Source organism: Hemicordylus capensis, chromosome 3, assembly GCF_027244095.1.
Source record: "Hemicordylus capensis ecotype Gifberg chromosome 3, rHemCap1.1.pri, whole genome shotgun sequence".
Lineage (NCBI taxonomy): Eukaryota > Metazoa > Chordata > Lepidosauria > Squamata > Cordylidae > Hemicordylus > Hemicordylus capensis.
In genome coordinates, this window is record NC_069659.1 from 162,797,716 (window position 1) to 162,817,070 (window position 19,355).

The window sequence follows — 19,355 nt, forward strand, 5'->3', positions numbered from 1 at the left end:
TCTTCTGGCTATCTGACATTTTCAAATAGTAAGCTTTTACCTTTGGCTGAATTACAGTGGTTAGTTGCAAGCCAAGGATGGATAAAATGGAATATGCCATTCAAATGCAGAAAGAGTATGCAGAGTTGCTTTTAACTGTTCTATACAATAAAATATGGTATTCAGAAGCCTTACTGCTATGTTGAATGTGCTTTGAATGACATTTTCCCTGGACTCTCTATATTTTATCTGAGGAAATGCTGGGAATTTCCCAGTTCAAGCCCATTCTGCTACATGAAGCACAGTGATTAAAGTAAGAATAGGCCCAGATAGGCTGAACCTACCCACCACTTTTCCGAGGTAGGCCTGGGCCTGCATACCTACCAATTTCATGAATGCGGTCTCCTCCCATTGGGAAATGAAAAGAGATAACTACTATCACTATTTTTTAAAAAGCAATATTTGTCTCGATTTCCTGGGCTTTCTGCCCCCCCCCACTTGTGCTGTGCTTTCTAACTCCTTCGTGCTGCTTCAACCCCCGCCCTAACACCTTGCAGGTCTCCCTCTCACCTGTGTGTGTCCTAACCTATTTTCTCTATCCCATCCCTAGTGAGGCTTGTTTCTTGTCTGGTATTGTTTGCGTTTTGATAGGCTCTGTTGGGTTAGAACATACAAACAAGCTTCCTGGAGTGGAAAGTGAGATGCAAAACAGGAAGAACAGGAAGGCACAGCAATGAGAGCCCAGAACCAGCAGCTACACCTCAACGAAACTAAGAATATATTTTTCTGTTCTTTGAATAAGACTAAAAGGAGAGCATTTACATTTCTATTTCACTTAGAAAACTCGTTCTTCTTGCACTGTGAACTGCAAAACTGGATCTAGCTATACCATGTTTTCCACTGGGGTGGTGGGGACTGCCAGTCCCCGCCACCCCACCCCAAGAAAAGCCACCACTGTCATGCACTATCCACAGATCTAAGGTCTAGCCAGAACACCAAAGTTACCTTAACCCCTGATGAAGCAGAGCTCCAAATGGTGTCCCCTCACTTTCCCCTTTCTCAATCTTTTTTGTATTTAAAATGTCACTCGGTTATTGAATTCAAATTTCGGGGCGGGGGGGGGAGAGGGGATGTCCAACAGATTTGGCAGCTAGGTCTGTTTAAGCAGGTCTTGAAAATCTTATCATTCAAATTGCCTTTGCACTGCCAAGTGTGCCAGTTAGAGTTATAGCAGCATATGAAGCTGCCTGAAGCTGAGTCATGCCATTCATTCATTTAGCACAGTATTGTGTTTACTTTCTCCCAGGTCACAGTTCTTCCCCAGTTCTGTTATCTGTAATTCATTGAGGAGTTATCAAGGCTTGAACCTGGGGCCCTCTTCATGAAAAGCATGTGCTCTGCCACAGAGCTTCAGCATTTACCCAGTGCCAGTTTGCAGCTGCTGCTTGTGGTGACCTCAAAATATTGATAATTGAATTCTTATATTGTTAAGAACAGCCCTGCTGGGGCCCAAGGCCTATCTTCTCCAGCATCCTGTTCCACACAGGATGGAACATTCTGTTCCCACCAAATTCCCACCAAATGCCCCCTGGGAGGGCCACAGACTAGAGCTGAGGGCATGCCTTCCAACATCTCGCAATGTTGCTCCTCTGCAACTGGTATTTAGAGGCATCTTGCCTCTGAGGCTGGAGCTGGCCTATAGCCCTCAGAAAAGAAGCCATTGATAGACTTGTCCTACGTGAATGTATATAAGCCCTTCTTAAAGCCATCCAGGCTGGTGACCATCACCACATCTTGTGGCAGAGAATTCCACAGGTTAATTATGCATTGTGTGAAAAAGTACTTCCATTTGTCCGTCCTAAATTTCTTGGCAATCAGTTTCATGGGATTACCCCTGGTTCTAATGTTGTGAGAGAGAGATAAAAAATTCTCTTTCTCCACACCATGCATAATTTGATAGACCTCTATCATGTCCCCCCTCAGTCATTTTTTCCCCTAAACTAAAAAGCCCTAGGTGTTGTAGCCTTACCATGTAAAGATTGTCCTTTAGACCCCTGATGATCTTGGTTGCCCTCTTCTGCAACTTTTCCACTTCTACCATGTCCTTTTTGAGGTATGTTGACCAGAGCTGTAAACAGTATTCCAAATGTGCCCACACCATAGATTTGTATAAGGGCATTATGATATTAGCAGTTTTATTTTCACTCCCCTTCCTAATGAAATAATGGAATTAGATGTTTCACAGCTGCTGCACATTGAATTAACACTTTCAACTAGATGTCCACCGTGACCCCAAGATCCCTCCCCTGGTCAGTTACCCACGGTTTAGATCCCATCTGTGTATATGTGAAGTTGGTATTTTGTGTGCCCCAATATGCATCACTTTACAATTGCTAACATTGAACCACATTTGCCATTTTGTTGCCCACTCCCCCAGTTTGGGGAGCTCCTTTTGGAGCTCCTTGCAGTCTGTTTTGGATTTCATTACCTTAAATAGTTTAGTGTCATCTGCAAATTTGGCCACCTTGCTGCTTACCCCAACTTCTAGAACATTTATTAATAAGTTAAAAAGCGCTGGTCCCTATTCAGACCCCTGGGGGGTCACCACTTCTTACTCCCCCTTCCCATTTTGAAAACTGCCCTCTGTTTCCTGTAAACCTACCCTCTGTTTCCTGTCCTTCAACCAGCTGTTACATGAATTTGTCTCCTTATCCCATGACTGCTAAGTTTTCTCAAGAGTTTTTGAGGAATGTTGTTGAAAACTTTTTGAAAGTCCAAGTATACTACAGTATGCCAACTGAATCACCTGTTCCCACATGCCTGTTGACACTCTCAAAAAACTCCAAAACCTTGGTGAGGCAAAATTTACCTTTACAGAAGCCATCCTGATTCTCCTTCAGCAGGGCTTGTTGTTCTGTATGCTTAACAATTTTATCTTTGAGAATGCTTTTCATTGATTTGCCCAGAAACTAACCAGACTGTAATTTCCTGGATCCCACCAGGATCTCTTTTTGAAAATCAGTGCTACACTGACTGCTTTCCAGTCCTCTGGTAGACAGCCCAGTTGTAGGAATAAGTTAAATATAATTGCAAAGAGGCCGACAATTTCATATCTGAGTTCTTCAAGGACTCTTGGATGGATGCCATCTGGCCCTGGCAATTTGTTAATTCTTAATTTTTCCAGACAGCTTAGAACGTCATCTCTCATCACCTCTATCTGACTCGGTTCTTTAGCCTCTGTCCCTGAAAAGCTTGATTCAGGCACAGGTACTGTATATGCTCAGTATCCTCTGCCATGAACACACATGCAAAGAACCCATTTAGAGTCTCTGCAATCTCCATATCCTCAATAATCCCTTTCACTCCCTCATCATCTAGTGATGAGGCAGGTGACTCCCTGGCAGATTTCCTGCTGATGATGTATTTTTTTTAAAAAAAAATAAATTGTTATTCCCCTTGATGCTTTTAGCTAAATGTTCCTCAAACTGTCTCTTCGCATCTTTTCTTGTCTCCTTGCATTTCTTTTGCCATTGTTTGTGTTTCTTTCTGTTCTCTTTATTTGGGTAGGCCTTCCAATTTCTGAAGGAAGTCTTCTTTCCCTCTATAGCTTCCTTGACTTTACTTGTTATCCATGCTGGCATCCTCCTGGACTTACGAATAAGACAAATATTTTTTGCTGGCCAATGGCCGTAATAAAACTGATGATGACGACAAATATTTATATACTGATTTTCAACAAAAGTTCCCAAAGCAGGTTACATCGATATAAATAAATAGAATGGCCATTAGTCATTATAAAATAATTTGGTGGTATATTTCCTCCTTTTTGCTATACATTTTGACTGGGCTTCTATTGTAGTTTTGAATAAACTCCATGCATTGTGGAGCGAAGTGATTCTCCTGGTTTTTCTTTTCATGAAACTCCTCATTATAGAGGTTTCCTCTTCTGAAATTCAAAGTGTCTGTGTTAGACTTCTTTGGCTATTCTCTCCCCACATATATGTTGAATTTGAACACACAATGATCACTGTTTCCTAAGGGTTCCACAACACTGACATCTTGTACCAGTTCCTCTGCAACACTCAGGATTAAGTCCAAGGTCACCTTCTCTCTGCTTATTTCCATGGCCAACTGTTCTAGGGCACAGTCGTTCAGTGTATCTAGAAATTTGGCCTCTTTGTCATTACCTGAATCTGGATTAACCCAGTTTATGTGTGGGTAATTTAAGTCACCCATCATTACAGCTCTGTCTCCTTGATTTCTTTCCCTGGTTTCTCCTGATTTATTTCCTTTTGATTTCTTTTGTCTCCCTGATTTCTTTCTGCAACTCCCGGTCACTGACAGCATTTTGATCAGGAGGGTGATCGCATATTCCTAGTAACATGTTGTTCTCTAGCTTGGAGTATTTTAATTAAAGGTGGATTTAAAATGTTATTAGTGAGGAAATGCTGTTGTAGAAAGGATTCCCTGATGACCAATACTTTGAAAACCACTGTGAAAGGGATGGTCAAGGAATAAACTCCTAACTTATTACACTTTGCTGTGTTGTTGTTTTTTTTAACTTACTATGATATAAATGTGGGAACGGCCTGTTGCTGGCTTGTGCAAAGAAACTGTCAATTGCCAAGTTGTTTTGTCAATTTAAAATGTTCTCTTGATTAATAATTTATGTTGCTGGTTATACAGTGATCTGTTGTCATTTTACTGAATATTAATAGTGTCATAAAATGCTTTATTTGGTGTAGATCTGCTTCTGTGAATGATGTTTTGTGGCTCTATAAAGCTTCCCACTAGGGCTACTGAGCTAAGTTGTTCTTGAAACAGACCTTTAGAGTAGTGTAGATATAAAGATCATCTACTTCTAACAGTATTATTGGCAAATAAAAGAAATTAGAAATAAAAGTTCAGAATTTTCACTGAAGTAATGAAATTCACTTCTAGGCTCAATTCAAAGTGTTGCTTCTGACTTTAAAGCACTGAACAGCCTGGGAACAGGACACCTTAAAATCTGTCCCTTTCCCTTAGGGATGTGTATAATACCAATTTTCCCGGTTCAGTTTTGGTCCCCCTAGACTGGCCCTGGGCTCGGTTCGAGTTCAGACCAGCTTGAACCCCTACCTGTAAAGGGGAATCCAGTGAGGATTCCTCTTTACCAGTAAAGGGGCAGGGGTGGGGCTTCCCTAAGCATAGAGGGAAGCCCCTCCACCACTTTACTGGTATTGGATTCCCATTGGATTCCCCTTTTATGGTAGGGCTTCAAGCCAGTTCAAACTGGCCAGTTCGGTTGAGACTTGAACTGAAAAAGGTCTGGTCCAGTTTAAGGTTGGGCCTTTGAACTGGTCTGGTTCGAAGTTGAACTAGCTCAATTTCAAGCCAGTTCACACATCCCTACTTTCCATATGAACCTGCCCAAGTTCTGAAATCAGCATCTGCTTCCTAATCTGGGGGAGAGGGCAGCATCTGCTTCTTTCTCTGAGGGAGGACAGGATGCCTCCTTGTCTTAAGAAGGCTATTATTAGACCGCTTTTGAAGAAAGCTATGCTGGATCCCTCAAAGTTAGCTAATTACAGAGCTGTTTCTAATCTTCCATGGTTGGGAAAGCTGGCTGAGCAGGTGGTGGCCTCTCAGCTCGAGGCAGTTTTGGATGATGCAGATTATCTAAACCCATTTAAAATTGGCTTTCTTGTGGGCTATGGGGTTGAGACTGCTGGGAGAGATCATCAGGAGGTTTGGTGCTGGGTGTTATCAATATGCTGATGACACACAGATTTACTTCTCCATGCCAACCTCATCAGGAAATGGCATATCTTCCCTAAATGCCTGCCTGGAGGCAGTAATGGGCTGGATGAGGGATATTATTATTATTATTATTATTATTATTATTATTATTTACATTTGTATCCTGCTCTACCTCCAAGGAGCCCAGAGCGGTGTACTACATACTTGAGTTTCTCTTTCACAACAACCCTGTGAAGTAGGTTAGGCTGAGAGAGAAGTGACTGGCCCAGAGTCACCCAGCTAGTTTCATGGCTGAATGGGGATTTGAACTCGGGTCTCACCGGTCCTAGTCCAGCACTCTAACCACTACACCACGCTGGCTAATAAACAAACTGAGGTTGAATCCAAATAAGATGGAGATACTGACTGTGGGGGGCCAGGACCCGAGAGATGGCTTAGATCTGCCTGTTCTGGTTGGGGTTACACTCCCCCTGAAAGATCAGGTACATAACTTGGGATTGCTCCTGGACCCCAAGCTCTCCCTGGTTTCTCAGGTTGAGGTGGTGGCCAGGAGCGCTTTTTATCGGCTTCAGTTGATATGTCAGCTATGTCCATTTCTAGAGGCGAATGACCTTAAAACAGTGGTATATATGCTGGTAACCTCCAGGTTTGACTACTGTAATATGCTCTATGTGGGGCTGCCTTTGTACATAGTCAGGAAACTACAATTGGTACAGAATGTGGCAGCCAGATTGGTCTTTGGGACAACACAAAGAGACCACATAACACCAGTTCTAAAAGAACTACACTGGCTGCCAATATGTTTCCGGGTGAAATACAAAGTGCTGGTTATTACCTATAAAGCCCTTAACGGCGCAGGCCAATGCTATTTGAAAGAGCGCCTCCTTTGTCATAATCCCTGCTGCCTGTTACAATCTTCTTGAAACATCCGGTTACGGTTGCCACCAGCTTGTTTGATGGTGACCCAGGACCGGGCTTTTTCTGTGGCTGCCCCAGGGCTTTGGAATAAGTTTCCTGCTAAAATAAGAGCATCTCCTTCTCTGTTTGTTTTCAGGAAGAACCTCAAGACTCTCCTGTTCTTTCAGGCTTTTAATTGAATTAATTTTAATAATTTTAAAAACTTGTTTTAATAATTTTATTATATTGTTTTTATTGTCTTATTTGAATATGTGACTTTAAAATATATTAAATTTTGAACGCTGCCTAGAGAGATGCATATCAGGCGGTATAAAGATATAATAAATAAATAACCTCTGTCCCATGATCATCAGATGCTCAGTGGCTGGCTGCAACAGAGAGGGCCTTTTCTGGATTAATGTCCAAACCTCAGAACATCTTTTCAGGGAATTCCACCTAGCTTTATTGTTGACTGATTTTTACAGTGCAGTCAACTGACTTCCAACAAACATATTGCTGTTGAGTAGATTTTTTTTTTAATCCTTCAGATGTGTTGATCTATGATTTAACTGTCATAGTATATTATTGTATAGATCTGTCTGTACACACTGGCTGACATTCTAATGAAGCATGCACACTTCCAGGGACTGCAGGGGTATGATGAGCCCTCCCACACCTCCCCATTTTCCTCTGAAAGTATGTGCAATAGCACAAGAGCCATTAAATGTTTTGCAAGCACTCTGAAAAATTGGAAGCACATTACTGTCAAGATATCAACCACTGTCTTATTTAACTTCTAAACCGCTGTGGTTATAATTGATTAAAAAGCAATCAATGCTAGCCTGGCTCTGTGGAATTTGGTAGGCTGATTGCTATATCATGAGGACATAAGAACAGGCCTGCTGGATCAGGCCCAAGGCCCATCTAGTCCAGCATGCTGTTTCACACAGTGGCCCACCAGAATGCAAAATATCCAGAATATCCAGAATGCAAAAAGAAAACAAGGGGATGTGAACACAAAATCATTTTCATCTTGTGGTCAATTAAATCCCAAGATCTTTTTCATGTATATAAGTGTTGTTGTTGTTGTTGTTGTTGTTGTTGTTGTTGTTGTTGTTATCATTAGTAGTAATAGGAGGAGGAGGAGTATGCTATGTTCCCCCAATCCTATAACTGTGCATTTGAGGGTGGTTGTTTTTTGCCTATATGCAAAATATATTTTCCATGCTGCATTTCATTTTGTTAGTTTCAGCCAGCCCACTTTCCCATTCTGTCAAGGTCATTCAGAATTTTATTCTTGTCCTTGAGATGTTGACTATCCTCAGTTCTATCTCATAAGCAGATTTGATGCATTTTCCTCCACCAACTAAGTCACTGACAAAATGTTTAAGAATACTTCAACATTTTGTCAGGAGATAACCTCTAACTCAAAACCTACCTTCAGTTTGACGAGGGGACTTGTTGACTACACCATACCAGTTGTGACCCACCTGATGGTATTATCATCCTTGCTAAAACATATAACTTATCCCTGCAATCAGGCTCTGTACCAGAGGACTGGAAAGTAGCAAATGTAACACCGATTTTGAAAAAGGGATCCAGGGGTGATCTGGGAAATTACAGGCTGGTTAGCGTAACGTCCGTTCCAGGCAAATTGATGGAAAGCATCCTCAAGGATAAAACTGTAAAGCACATAGAAGAACAGGCCTTGCTGGGAGTGAACCAGCATGGATTCTGCAAAGGTAAATCTTGCCTCACCAACCTTTTGGACTTCTTTGAGAGTGTCAACAAGTGTGTGGATCAAGGTGATCCAGTTGACATAGTATAACTGAACTTCCAAAAAGCTTTTGACAAAGTTCCTCATCAACGACTCCTGAGGAAACGTAGCGGTCATGGGATAAGAGGACAAGTACATGTAGGGATTGCTAACTGGTTGAAAGACAGGAAACAGAGGGTAGGGATAAATGGAGAGTTTTCAAAATGGAGGGAAGTAAGAAATGGGGTCCCCCAGTGATCTGTATTGGGACTGGTGCTTTTTAATTTATTCATAAATGATCTAGAAGCAGGGGTAAGCAGTGAGGTGGCCAAATTTGTAGATGATACCAAACTCTTCCGGGTAGTGAAATCCAAAACTGATTGTGAGGAGCTCCAAAAGGATCTCTCCAAACTCGGGGAGTGGGCGACAAAGTGGAAAATGCGGTTCAATGCTGGCAAGTGTAAGGTGATGCACATTGGGACAAAAAAACCCAACATCAAGTATACACTGATGGGATCTGAGCTGTCGGTGACTGACCAGGAGAGGCATCTTGGGGTCATGGTGGACAGCTCGTTGAAAGTGTCGGCTCAATGTGCAGCAGCTGTGAAAAGGGCCAATTCCATGCTAGGGATCATTAGGAATGGGATTGAAAATAAAACTGCTAATATTATAATGCCATTATATAAAACTATGGTGCGGCCACACCTGGAGTACTGCATACAATTCTGGTCATCACATCTAAAAAAGGACATTGTAGAACTGGAAAAAGTGCAGAGGAGGGCAACCAAGATGAGCAGGGGCCTAGAGCACCTTTCTTATAAAGCAAGGCTACAACACCCGGGGCTTTTTAGTTTAGAAAAAAGATGACTGCGGGGAGACATGACAGTGATCTATAAAATCATGCATGGTGTGGAGAAAGTGGATTCTTCTCCCTCTCCCATAACACTAGAATCAGGGGTCATCCCATGAAATTGATTGCTGGGAAATCTCGGACCAACAAATGGAAGCACTTTTTCACACAACGCATAATCAACTTGTGGAATTCTCTGCCATAAGATGTGGTTACAGCCCAGGCACAGCTCGTGAATGCGCCTCCAGATTGACGGCGAGTGGCTTCTTTAAGGTAAACGGAGCCGGTGCTCCGTGCCGCTCAGCAGCCCTCACAGCGGGGAATTGCCTCCACCATTCACCTGGCTCCTGTGGAGGCGAGCCCTCGCCAGCGGTCAGGTGAGTGGCGGAGGCGATTCCCCGCCACGGGGGCTGCTGGGCGGCATGGAGCACTGGCTCCATTTACCTTAAAGAAGCCGCCCGCCGCTGCCCCCCCGGAGGAGAGTTCACAAGCCGCGCCTGTTACAGCCAACAACCTGGATGTCTTTAAGATGGGTTTGGATAACTTCATGGAGGAGAGGTCTATCAGTGGCTACTAGTCAGAGGGCTATAGGCCACCTCCAGCCTCAAGGGCAGGATGCCTCTGAGAACCAGTTGAAGGGGAGTAACAGCAGGAGAGAGGGAATGCCCTCAACTCCTGCCTTGGCTTCCAGTGGCATCTGGTGGGCCACTGTGCGAAATGGGATGCTGGACTAGATGGGCCTTGGGCCTGATCCAGCATGGCTTAGTTTAGTTTAGTATTTATTTACTCTCTTTGACCAAATGATACAACACATTTACATTTACAAAAAAGAGAAAACAAAACATACTTTCAGAAAATTTGAAACATTAAATAAAAACCAGTTAATCACTTAAAATGGAGTACATGTGCATATTGTAGCTTCCCAGAAGCCTTAGAGACTCTATTCCTTTGAAGGCCATAATCTTGAGGCCACATAACAAAACTTGGCTACTGCAGCAGAAGCTGATATATCCTTGTCATCTAATAAGTATGTTACCACCAGGTCATTGTCTTTTCCATTCAGATCTTTTAATAATGGACCAATTAATTGATGCCTTATGTCCTGATATATAGGGCATTTCAATAAAATGTGGGCCATAGTTTCGACCACCTGATCGCAAGGACATTTCCTTTCTTCATAGGGTAATTTTGCATATTTCCCATACAGTAAAGCCGATGGGAAAACGTTGAACCTAGCCCTAGAGAAGGCCCATCTAAATTTACTTAAGGTGATTGTGAATAAGTATGCTGCCGGAGTAAGATCCGCCTTAGCATAGATTGATTTGTAGAAAAGCGGTAAGCTGGTCTTCTCAGTTTGTAAATCTATGTCTATCAATCTCAGTCTCACCAGTCTACGGGCCATGTTTTCGACGGCCTCCAGCAGTAGGACAGGAGATAGTCCACTTCAACTAAGTTTGTCTGTTATCTTCCTACTCCAGGATGATTGCGGCTCAACCGATAAGAACTTAGGAATTAGTCCCATTGGGTAAAGATGGAGTTTAATCCAGTAAAATATTCTTATTAACCATGCCCTAGATTCCAATTTGAGTAGACCCACCTCCCCGCGGACTGCCACATTGGGCACACAATTAGGTACGCCAAATAGCGTTCTCAAAAAACCCGTTTGGATTTTTTCAAGTTCGTTAAAGTTAGAATATGACTCCAATTGTGTCCCATAAAGAAGTTGAGGGACGACTTTGGCCGTGTAAAGTTTAATGGCAGCTGGTATGTAATGTCCACCAAAGACCAAAAAAATCTCAGTATATCTGTAGTACTGTGTTTGGCCTTATCTACAACAGATCTCATACGGGCAGTTTTATGGCCACAGAATTGAAAAACTACTCCTAGGTATTTAAATTGCTTTACCTGGTCTATTCTACGGCCATCGATTGACCGGTTGAAGCTACAATTTTTTGTACTAAAACGGAGAATCTTAGTTTTGGTGTAATTTACTACTAGCTGCACTTCTTTACAGTAATCGGCCAGCACTCCCAGAGCTTTCTTTAAACCTATTCTGGTTTGGGACAGGATCACCGCATCATCAGCGTACATAAGAATCGATAGCTATTTATCAGCCAGTTTGGGGGCATGTGTATCTGTACCTTGTAGCCGCTGTGATCCAGCATGGCTATTCTTATGTTCTTATCTATCCTGCATTTGAAGATATTGCTAACCAAAATATCACAGGGAACTCTGCCAAATAATCTTCTGAAATTGATAAACTATAACCACAGCATTCCTGCATTCCACTAAGCCAGTAACCTGATTAAAAACAAAACACCAAAAAACCACAGGATTAGTTGGACAGGATTTATTCTTGAAAAATCCATCCTGCTTCCTACTAATCACAAATGCACACATTTTAGACAGATAGTGCTACTCTCTTTCTCTCTCTCTCTTTCTGGTGCATCTATTCTTTTTGAACAAATTATATCCTACAAATGGTATATACTTAACAGCTTGGGCCCAGAGTATTTAAGAGAGTGCCTTCTTTGTCATAAACCCTGCTGCCTACTATGATTTTCTGTAGAGGGCCAGTTATGGTTGCCACCAGCTCATTTGGTGGTGACTCGGGACTGGGCTTTCTCTGTGGCTTTTGAATATGCTACCTGTTGAAATAAGAGCATCTCATTCTCTGTTTGTTTTCAGGAAGACCCTCAAGACACACTTATTCTCACAGGCATTTAACTGGATTTTTTTAAAAAAATATTTCATTTTATGAGTGTTTTCATTGTGTTTTATGGATTTTTAATCTGTTCTTTTTATATTGTGTTAAATGTTGTACATTGTCTAGAGGTTGGGGTTGTCTTTTAATGAAATGCAGTATATAAATGCAAAAATAAATAAATAAATAAATAAATAAATAAATAAATAAATATCAGGTGGTGTAAAAATATGATAGATAGATAAATAAATGCTTTCCAACTCTGAGAGCCATCCCACCAAGTCTCAGTTATATTTGTCAAGTCATATCACCTTACTGTACAGGAGTTCAAGCTCATCTTTTTTTTAAAAAAATGTCTTTATCTCTTTTTTTATATACTATGTTCTGGGCAGTTGTGGACAGACATTGCAAGCCCTGAGTACTGTGCTCCAGTGTGTTTGATTGCTATTTTATTGTTTTTTAATTGGTTTGCTAGCAATCCCATAGGTCAACAGTTTCTCCTGTAACACCCAAGTATCTCTCTTGAGTACTGATATTTGTACTTACCTTTGAGCTTTTGTCTCCATCCCCAGTAGGATTTCCTTTAGTCCTTTAATCAGATTTAACAGGCTTTTGCCAGACACATCCTTCCCAGTCCTATTGATGATTCCTGCCAGTAGTCTGTCAGTAAGGAAGCTTAAGCTCTGGTCCCAGAAATCAAAGCTATCTTGTCAACACCACCCTATCTGTGTTGCCAGCTATTCACTTGAAGTATTTTTCTCTCATTTTGAGGTCCACTGCTCTTACAGGAAGGTTTGACAAGAACATCACTGAGCTCCAAGGTCGGCCCTTCCAAGAGCTTTGTAGTCAGGTATGATACACTGAGAACTGTGCTGGCAGTGTCATTCATTTCCACATGGATGAGCAAGAGGGGATAATGATCAGTGTTCTTGTCATCCAATGGGAATCACTTGAACGGTTCCTCCACACACATGGACTGTACCTGCAACCTGTTATTTGCACAGTTGCACCTATCATTTTTCAAATGATCAGATAAATGTTGTAGACCATGTTCACAGCCCCCATGAGGTGAATAATGTCTGTTGGTATCACAGGAATTCCTTTTCATATTAAAATGCTGCCAGCAGAAGATATGCAGAGAGCATGCCAGGCAAATCTCCCTGGGCAGGAAGTTCCTGATGTAGTGTAGTACCTAAAGATCTAAGTTATGAATTAGGGCTTCCCTGGTTCAAATCTCATCTCACCTCTTCCATGAAATCCCTAGATGATCTTAGGCAAGTTGCTACTTCTCAGCCCCACTTGCAGTATGGGGGTAATACTTACCTTACAGGTTTATTGTAAAGATTGCCTCAAGATAATACGGGGCAGTGCTTTGCACATTCAGAATGTGATATACAAATGCTAAGTAGTAGTATTATGAAAAGGAGCCATCATAGCGAAATACCTTACTTCATATCCTATTTGATCTCATCTGGGAAAATGGAACACCATATTGGTTGATATCAAGGGAGGTGGAGAAACTTTTGTGAGAAGGTACTCTCTCCCACTATATTGTTCATATTATTCTTCATCACATGCACTTTGCATATTTGTAATATGCCATGGCCATCCCTCTTTAAAAAAAATATTTTGGAGAAATAAAACAAAACTCTGAATAAATCCTTGGTATTGGGGAATGTGATAATTCACCAAGACTTATGGACAGATCCATTGACCATTTCAGTCAGGGGTGCATATGATTGTATGGGGCCCTTAATAGTTTATGTATAAGACTGCCTGTTGATAGATTCTGTTATTCCACTTGGTGTGCCAAGAGGGTGAAGAATAGCTTGTGCTTATCTTCTGCTATACAGCAAACCTGTATTCAGTTGATAGGCTTGATGCTTAATCAGGCACGTAACAATGATAGGGCAAGGGGAGACAGTTGTCTGGGGGCCCCACTGCCTGGAGGGGCACCCCAGAGGCACCTCACGTGACTCCCCATTGCCCCCTGCCCAGCCCCATAGCCTCTCAGCCACTTGCCCTCTTCGCCGTCTCTCCTGCTTGTTCTCCTGGCCGGCAATGGAGGCAGCAGACAAGCTGCCAAGAGCTCCTTTTCTCCCGCCTCTCAGCTGATCGGCGGGTGGGCGGGGCTTCCACGGAGGCCTCCTGTAGGCCGCAGTGAAGCCTGAACTCGAGTAGGGCCCAGCAAGCCAGGAAGGAGGAGGCAGCCAGAGTGTTCTCTGCAGCAGAAGACCCCTTGCTGCCCTGCTTAACCCAGACCAGCATTTGCCAGGTAGAGTGTGAACTCCTTTTTGTGGTTACCTTTCCCGCGCCCCCCCCCCCCCATATATAGGGATCTGCTTGCCATAGGGCTTGGATATGGGGGGGAGGGGGGAGGGACCGAGAAGTCTCTGAATATTTATTTTGAAACAGCTTGGAAAATTTGCTGACTTAAAAAAAACTATCTAAAAAGTCCTATAAGTGGCTTGTTTCATGGCAGAAAATTGCAAAAACTTCTGGAACAGTATTTTATTAATTTTATTTATTCATTCATTCATTTATAAATGCACTTATGTTCAAGTTGTTTTACAACCCAGAAGGTCTGAGTGAGAACTGTGAAGCATGTGTGGTGCTTTTATTTTATTTTTCTTGTGTGTGAACTGCTCCCCAGTAACTTGCAGGGACTTCAGGGTAAATCTGGCCAACATGTGAATGCAGCACCTCCATTCCAGAGGAGATGTGTCTTAAAGGGCTTTAAAAGCCTCCTGTGAAAAACCTCCTGCAATCAAACTTGACTGAATTTGTTCAGAATTCTGAGAAAACAAACATAGGCTCACCCTGCATGGTTGAAAGTCTCCTTTGCTAATCTGCAGCGAGGGGCCCATTTTAATAATTCATCTTTCTAGTGTGTTCTAGGCATTAAAAGTAATACAAATGTATAGTACTCAATGTATATCACTATATATTGTGACATGTGCGTGTGTGTATTCAGTGAAATGTATTTGCAGGCAGCATACTTATTTTGGAATATCAGACTTAAATCCTTGGGGGCCTGGGGTGTGCGGGGGCCCTGGACTTTGAGGCGCTGGGGGCCCATTTTAAAATCTTGTCTCTGGGCCCACTCCAACCTTGCTACGCCCCTGTGCTTAATGGTTTCTGCAGAGGAATTGTAAGGTCTGTGCTTCATATCACAGGATTCCCATAAAGGGAGGAGGAATAAACTAAGCACCAGTTCACATATGCATGAAAGTAATTTGATTTCATGTATTCCATTGAAAAAACATGATGCTAGCTCTGATGTGACACAATGTGAAAGTTCATTCTAGATCCTTTAACTGGTGAGGGCTCATTCTCACATTCAAATCATCAAGTGATGAACATGCATGTGTTGACCAGCTCTTAGTTCTCCAGTGCAGTTTTTAAATTATGTTCACACAATGCCTCCCATGGGTTGATCTGCTCAATAATTTGGTAAGAGTTATGATGGGCAATATATCGGGAGACCACTGTAACCACATTAACCACACACCAGTGAAATACAGTACACTTCCTCTAGGAAAAAAGAATGAGATCGCAGGAGTATTGTAAAGATGACTTTCTGTTTGTAAATGTCACATTTGTATCCCCTGTTTCCTGTTAAGGTTTGTTGTTTTGACAAGTCTGTTAAGAATTAAAATATTATGTGAGATGAGGCCGTGGTCTTGTTTAATGACAAATGGTTATGTCAACTGTTATAGTTTTAAATGTTACCTCTCTCTCTTTTCCAACTGATCCAAAGTTTGAAGCAGGTAAATTATTTATTTTGGGAAGCAGGTATTAGGGCTTTCTACTTTATCTTCTGCTTGAACTAGTGTGTAACAAATTTGGCTGCTCAAAAACCTCAGTTTGGCTTCTCACCACTCTCTATTTTTCTTTGTCTGCAGAATTTTATATATCATTCATAAAATGTTGTGGAGGCTAGAATAATTTAAAACAAGAGCCAAGCACGATATTTGGATTTCCTTTCTTCCCTTTACTTCCCAAAGGGAGACAAATTATGACTCTCATGGTCACATCCATTGTGAGTAGGTTCTGCTAAGGCTTTTGGCAGCAATGCTACTAATCCATATCCTTGCATTTATGATTTTGATAGGAATTTGTATTATTTTGGCTCACAGCTGACACAGTCATTTTTAATAACTTGAAACATCGATCAGTTACTAACTGCTACGTGCAAAATAACAGGTTTGTATACGAAACCTATTCAAGAACAGGAACACTATTTTAGATTTCTTTTTTAATTGGGAAAGACAACCACCTTGGGATTATTTTAATGAAAGGCAGTATATAAATGTAACAATAAATAAAAAATAAAACCTTAGTAAAGGGGACAAGATTCAGCAAGGTGCTCTAAATCCTCATTCTATGATTTTGCCAACCTGTGCCCCTGTGATTTTTTTAAAATTGGGGTAAAGCCAGATTTGGGTTTGGGGAGGGGCACTGGTGGGTACCTGGATACCCACGGATCATGGTAGGGTGCTTTTTCCAGTTTTCAGGGCCCATTTCTGCCATTTTTCGTCTTGTTTTAATTTTTCTGTATGAACCATCTTGAGATTGGCGGTTGGACAGTATGTCCAAATGCCTTGAGATTGTTTTAATGAAAGGCAGTATACAAATTTAACAATAAATAAATAAATTTTCCACTCTTTCTGGAACGTCCAGGAACCTAACCCCCTCAGTCCCATTGACTCAATGCCTTGGTATCCACAGTTATAGCGAAGAATGGAACCCCCATGGATACCAGGGTTCATCTGTACTTTATTTTTTGTCATTATAGAACAAATGAGTAGCAAATGAGGGGAATATCTCTTGGACACTCTCCTACAACAGCAGCAACTGCTGTTTCTTCTTTGGCTGGATTTGTGCTAAATATACAATTATAGTTTTATCATTTTTTTGATGTTTCAGCAAGATGACAAATACATTTGTCAAATTAAAGGAAGAACTCAGTGCTTAATGGCCAGTGTCAAAATAAGAGATACAAAACAAGATGATATTCTATGACAGAAGCTGATCTGTTAAACACATTGGGAAGAAGACACTCCCATTGAATCGGAGAGCACTGGATTAGATTACCTTCAGTTCCTGTTCCAACTTCCCCTTCCTTCCTGACAGTAAGCATGTAAGAAGTAAAAAGAGAGAGAGAGAGAGAGATTAGATGGAGCACTCTAATATAAATGTAATGCAGGCACCAGCGAGAAAGTCATCGTAATTCTGCCTGGCGCCCTTGTGTGGCTGTGATTTGATTTTTTTTAAAAACCAGCCTAAAGGGTAAATGTAAAGTGAATGTGATAATGCTAAGACTGATTACATTGCTCAAAGGAGCAAGCAGTAAGTGAGGGGAATGTCTCTTGAGCTCCCTCCTGCCACAGCAGTGGCTGCTGTTTCTTCTTTAGCTGGATTTGTGCTAAATTTACAGTTTAGTCTCATCCCTTTCTTAATGTTCAAGCAAAATGACAGGGAATCTTCTCTAATTCAGAAGGGCAGGGTCTTTACCATGCGGGGAGGGAGGGGGGAAGTTCCCACCTGTATTGATTGACTGATTTGCCCTTCCAAGTAGCATTACAATTGTATTAGTCTCCAGGTACTAAAGCAGCCTAAATGAATTAAAATTCATGGGAGTTCTTCCTGTTGCACAAGGCAGTTTTCTGTATCAATTGAACTAACAGGCATGACCTATTCTTCCATATCTTTGAAGTTTCTGGCAGTAAAATAAATAACCTGCTTATGGTTATGGGTGCAAGAGAAGCTATGAGATTGCTTAATGAATCGTTTTAGTGTACTTAAGATGTTGGACATACGGGCTGGTGATCAGGGTAGGATTATACCATTATTAAACCCACTGTTGAACTGTGTGTTGTAAAACTTGGAGAGCCCCCAGGGAACAATGTACAATCAGAGGGTACTCTGAGTGCCAGTTAATGATTTAATTGTAAGGGTTATTTACAACATTAAGATGAGATATATGCAGCATAGCAATAGACTCTAGAAGTGTAGCTGTTGAACAAATGCCTGCACAAAATGAATCAAACTTGTAAGATCAAATACAAAATCTTCCATACTTGGTAAATGATTCCCCGCTATAAAATATGCATGTACAGTGCCATGATGAATGCTGTCCATGTGGACAAATCAAAACATTTCCCATGAAAATTCTTGTGTGTCAGGACTAAGCATGTTTTTTTCTTGTAGGCAATTGAAGTGATTTGTACACATGCAAATAAATGATTCTAGCATTTTGCACTTGGGAATCAGTTCATGAATACAAAAGGATAGATTATGAAGTGACCATGGGATCCTCTCCTACCGAAATTCCTGGAAACAGAGGTGGCCTCATCTGACTAAGGAAGGCAGAGCCATGCTTCCTTCCATGCTTCCTCTGTTATGATTTCATCCTGAAATTATCAAGCAAGCAAGAGGAATGCTGTACTAAGAGCTGCCACCACTTGTTATAGGCAAGCATAATCCGTGCTCTTTCTGTTGAGAAATGTGACAGACTGAAGTGCAAAAATGAAAGCCTGGTTATGTTTGTCTTGTACACTGTGAATACTCAGTCAGTGGTCAATGCAGGGATCTGCAGATCTTGCAGTTAAACTGGAATATTTTCTTCCTATAATCTCAAACATGAACAATGTCCGTCAAAATCAGTAGTTGACATATTTCACAGTGAAACATGGGGTGGCGCGGACTTGCCCACACCACCGTGGGGCTCTGTGACACTGCTGTGAAACAGGACTATTCTGGTACAGCTCACTCTTGCATGATCACAGGTTACATACTACGTGCGCTGGGAATAATTCAAGTTGCGTGTGACCTTCAATAGTGAAAGGGTAAGGTGTACAAGAAAAACTGGCTTGTGCCGCAGTTTCTCTGCATCTGTTAGAGCCCCACAGTGGTGAGGGCAGGTCTGCGCCACCCATTTTTCACTTCATATCAGCTGTGGAACACGTTAGCCAGTGGAACGTACAAATATAGGTGTTCAGGATTGGGCTAAATTTGTTTAAGCATTTTTATTAATCTGTAGATTCCACTAATCCTCTGGTTCCTCTGAAATCAACAAGATTTGGATCCAAGTAAATAAGACTGAGGTATCCTTACATTGAATTTATATAATGGGAAAAATACACTAAAAGTGTATAATGGGGAAAATAATGAGACCAGTGTTAACCCTTTCTCATATCAAATTGCACACTACATTTGCTCCCAAATGAGGTGTGAAATTGGAGGGAAAACCAGGCTGAATGATGGCCAGAGGGGAGCCAGCATTAGGGATGTGCGGTTCGGTTCGGATCCGGACCGGTTCGTCCGAACCGGTCCGGATCCGGCGGCTCGATCCCGGACCGAATCGGGCCCTTCCGGGGACCAAGCCGGACCGAATTCGAGCCGGTTCGGTACCGAACCGGCTCGGG